Source organism: Bos taurus, chromosome 17, assembly GCF_002263795.3.
Source record: "Bos taurus isolate L1 Dominette 01449 registration number 42190680 breed Hereford chromosome 17, ARS-UCD2.0, whole genome shotgun sequence".
Classification (NCBI taxonomy): domain Eukaryota; kingdom Metazoa; phylum Chordata; class Mammalia; order Artiodactyla; family Bovidae; genus Bos; species Bos taurus.
In genome coordinates, this window is record NC_037344.1 from 44381392 (window position 1) to 44386495 (window position 5104).

Sequence of the window (5104 nt, forward strand, 5' to 3'; positions counted from 1 at the left end):
TTGGCCTATGTGGGCCACTGAAGGGGGAGTCAGAAAGCAGTGCACTTAATCAAGTAATAATTATTCTCATGATTCAAGACTGTTTTACTCCAACAAGAAAATTCAGCTGAACAAAGCAGAATTAAACTTTATTTTCATCCCTTAGGATTCTTTCTGGATAGCCACCTGGAAGGGATAACACAGGCCTGCTTGTTGTTGCTCATCAGTGAAACAAGGAAGCACCATTTCAGGGAATGGTGAGGGTGGAAACCTAAAACATAGCCTGTATAATCTCACATATTTACCTTTTTTCTTTTTTTTTTTTAACTTTATTTACTTATTTTTGTCTGTGCTGGGTCTTCGCAGCTGCACTCGGGCTTTCTCTAGTTGCACAAGCAACGGATATTCTTTGTTGTGGTGTGAGGGTTTCTCATTGTGGTGGCCTCTCTTATTGCAGAGCACAGGCTCTAGGGCACAAAGGCTTCAGTAGTTGTGGCTTGTAAACTCTAGAGCATGGGCTCAGTTGTCCCTACAGCATGTGGAATTTTCCAAGACCAGGGATTGAACCCACGTCCCCTGCATTGGCAGGCAGATTCTTAACCACTGGTCCACAAGGGAAGTTCCCTGCCATTTTTTCTTAAGGATTATTCAGGAATCAGGCAAGTAGAGATTTAAGAACAGCAGAGTTTAGAAACTGGGGTAGGCAGAATAGTGGCCTCCAACTATGTCCACTTCCTATTCTCTGTGAATAGGTTCCCTTATACAGCAAAAGTAACTCTTTATATGTGATGAAATTATGAACCTTTAGATAGGGAGAGTACTCTGGATATCCAGGTGGATACAATTTAATCACAAGGGTCCTTATAGGTGAAAGATGGAGGTACTTGTCAGAGACATAGCATGTTGAAAAACACTTAGCTGGGCACTGCTGGCTTTGAAGACAGAGGAAGAAGCCATGGGCCAAGGAATGCTGGAAAAGACAAGGAAAAATATTCTCCCCTAGAAACTTTAGAAGGAATACATTCTGCCAATACCTTGATTTTAGCCCAACAAGACCCATTTTGGACTTCTAACCTTAAAAACTGTTAAATTTGTATTATTTTAAGCCACTAATTTGCAATAATTAGTTACAGTACCATGGAGAGGGCAATGGCACCCCACTCCAGTACTCTTGCCTGGAGAGTGCCATGGACAGAGGAGCCTGGTGGGGTGCAATCCATGGGGTCGCTAAGAGTCAGACATGACTGAGTGACTTCACTTTCACTTTTCACTTTCATGCACTGGAGAAGGAAATGGCAACCCACTCCAGTGTTCTTGCCTGGAGAGTCCTAGGGACGGGGGAGCCTGGTGGGCTGCCGTCTATGGGGTCACACAGAGTCGGACACGACTGAAGTGACTTAGCAGCAGCAGTGATGGGAAATTAATATAGTAACCAAACAACCCAACTTAGGTGAGTAGAAGAGGAAATGATGAAGGAGTTTGGCAGGTCCCTTGAATACCCTGACTATCAGTCATGGTTGTATAAACTTTATTACAAAAGATAGATCATTGTTAGATGGCAAATGGGCCAATCAAAAACACGTGTTCACCTGGAGAAGGAAATGGCAACCCACTCCAGTATTCTTGCCTGGAGAATCCCATAGACAGAGGAGCCTGGCAGGCTACAGTCCATGGGGTCGCAAGAGTCGGACACGACTTAGTGCACTGTCTCACCCCAGAGATCCTGCCACATATACCACAAAAACCAAACATCCCCCAATGACCTTGGCCCCACTGTTCCAATCACTCCCAGGTGGGAATTAAGGCACATGTCCACAGAGGTCACAGACAACATACATACAGTTCTGTTATGTCCCATATATTACCCTTTCATGTCCCAAGGAAGACATTTTCTCTTAAAGATTTTCATTTAGTGTATCTTTAAAAAATCTTGTGTTAAACTTGCCTCCATCTTTTTCTTGGGTAAGGACAACCCAGAAATGGCCCTTTTGTGTCTGTGATGTTGCCATTCACAGCTTACTTGACAGGCCTAGTACAATCTTGAGAACAGGGTTGCTGTATGCTGAATGTCAGACGGTGGCTCTTAGCTTTGCCTATCTTAGGGAGTTATGCTGTGCATTTTTTATTGGTGTACCATGTTTGATTTGTCCCTAATACCTTTGAAGTTTTTCTGAGAAATGAAATAATGCAACATGAACTTATTAAAATACATTTTAAGCCTTTTAACAACAACAACAAAAAACACGTGTTAAGTTTCATTTCATTTCAAGGGCCAAGTCAATGTGTCCAGAATTGGCTTGTCAGATGAAAAACCACCTTCTTCTGAAAAAATGTCTCAACAGTGGTGAGACATCCCTGGCAGCCCTGAGACGGGGTCAAAGGGCAGATAGTTTCCCACGAATAGGGAGGTCAGCGCCCCATGTGTCCTCTTTTAACACAAAATCAATGGGGCAACTTTTGCCAGGAGGTACAAGTCCCCCTCAACAGAACAAAGCATAAGCTTTGCTACCTCCCAAGTTAACTGCTGGCTTCTACATCAGGAACATAAAATCCTTTACTTCTGCCAGCCTATGATGGGGGGTACACTGGAATTTCCAGGGTGATTTCTATTGCAAGTGGTAGTCAGTGATCAGGAAGGGGCAGGCTTGAGAGCTTAATTCTGTTTGTCTTCATCAAAAATAGTGGTTTAGCCACTAAGTCGTGTCCGACTCTTGGGACCCCATGGACTATGCCTTGCCAGGCTCCTCTGTCCCTAGGATTTTCCAGGCAAGAATACTGGAGTGTGTTGCCATGCCCTTCTCCAGAGGATCTTCCCGACCCGGGGATTGAGCCCAGGTCTCCTGTGCTGCAAACAGATTCTTTACCAACTGAGCTACCAGGGAAGCCCCAATACATCTACAACTGATCTAGACAGTCTGAAGCTGTGCTGTGCTTAGTCGCTCAGTTGTCTCTGACTCTTTGCAACCCCATGGACTATAGCCCATCAGACTCCTCTGTCCATGAGGATTCTCCAGGCAAGAATACTGGAGTGGGTTGCCATGCCCTCCTCCGGAGAATCTTCCCAACTCAGGGATCAAGCCCAGGTCTCCTGCATTGCAGGTGGATTCTTTACCATTTGAGCCACCAGGAAAACCCAAGTGGGAAGCCTATCCCTTCTCCAGGGGATCTTCCCAACCCAAGAATTGAAACTGGGTCTCCTGCATTGCAGGCAGATTCTTTACCAGCTGAGCTAAGACTGCAGCCCCAAAGAGTAATGTCTTTAATCTGTTGGTCTACTCTTCAAAGTGACAGATCAGACAACTACACCACTGGCAACAATTCAAGGGTCAGAAAGTCAAGGTGAGTATTGGCCAGAGCTCTGAGAATAGTCTTCGGTTCTGGCCATTAAGAAAAGTATGTCTGCTTTCATATCAACACAGCTGGTGAGCCACTGGGGTCCGCTGGACACCAAAACCAAACCATGAGTGAATTAAGCCCAGACTTTAAGAGAATGTCTGTGAATCAAGGACCCTATTAACCCAGTGAATTTGCTTGAGGTGAAAGGGGTTGGCGGGGGCAGGGCCAGAGAGGATAATGTTTCAACCTGACAGTAGCTGCCAGTTCTTGTAAAGCCAAGTTGCTACTGGAGCTAGACCAGCCATGTTATGGAGTATGGTATTTTCACTTGAACAAAAAGGCCTGATTAGCCTCTCAATTGGGGGCAGGAGGAGAAGGGGACTACAGAGGATGAGATTGGCTGGATGGCATCACCGACTCGATGGACATGAGTTTGGGTGAACTCCGGGAGTTGGTGATGGACAGGGAGGCCTGGTGTGCTGCAATTCATGGGGTTGCAAAGAGTCGGACATGACTAAGCGACTGAACTGATTGAACTGAGTGTCTCCAATACCCAAAATGTCCAATAGGGTGCTGTGATTTTATTCTCTGCCATCTAAAAGAGCAATTTTCAATTCTGGCTTTTCCTATGTCCTGAATCTGAGACTAACAGGAGAGATACACTTTTTTTTTTTTACCACTAGCTGACTTTGGCCGGAGTTGCCTCACTGTCCCCTAGGTTCAGAAAACTGTCACCCATTAAGAGTGGGTTGTTCCTTTGGCTCAGCTTCATCCTGCTTCTATGAAAGATCTGCCTTGTGTAGAGTGAAAAAAGCCCTCAAAGAACTCCCGATGCCAGGCTAAGCCCTGGTTCAGAGAACGAGTGCAGTAGCCTAAGTCCCCCACAAAATAACACCGAGAAACAGTCTCAGAGAAAAAAAAATTTACATTTTCTTATTTGAAGGGAAAAATGTAATGAACAAAAACGGTAAAAACTACAAATGATGTAAGATGTCTCCCTCACTCCCGTGACTGCTACTCTTTCTTCACAAGGCATTTCCTGTCCTTTCACATTATTTTTGTGAGCCTATGGACCCATTTATTCCTTACACAAACGGGTGGCTACTTCCTTGTCGACGTCCTGGTCGGTCAGACGTGGCCTGGCTACTCTGAACCGCACGGCCGGCTCCCGGGACTCGGCACTTTCACTCTCACCCGCTCAGCACGGATGATCCCAGATCAATCTCCTTTGGAACACTCACCGAAGCGCCGCCAGATCCCAAAAGGCAGCATCGTTTGAGTCCAGGAAACGTGCGTTTAAAACGGAGACTGTATCACCGCCTCCAAGAGGTGCCAACCAATGCGGAGATGCTCGCGCTTTCCAGAGCTCTCCCAGGGTACTATCAACTTTCCGATCGCCAGAAAAATGGCCTTGGGAAATTTCAACTTGCATTTACCTCGTCAGATGTAAGGCAGACCGTCGCTTCGCACTTCTAAACGCCATCTGCACTTCCAACGCAGCTTTGGGAGTTTGCTTTGGTGCCCAATGCTCGTTACTCTGACCCCTTTGCGCGGACTTAACATGTGGCTGACCTCAGCTACTTCCGAGATCCGGGAACACCAAGTTGTCCCGGCCAACATCAAAGATGGCGTCCAAGCCCGCAACCTATCCTCTGCGCATGCTCCGCTAGCCTCCACGTGTCCACTCTCGATGCCCGTCCCCCAGGTTCCACTCTAGCCGCCGCGTTCAGTGGTTGCCACCGCCCGCCAATCGCAGGGCAAGGACGCTGTGGGCCCCGCCCAGCGGATC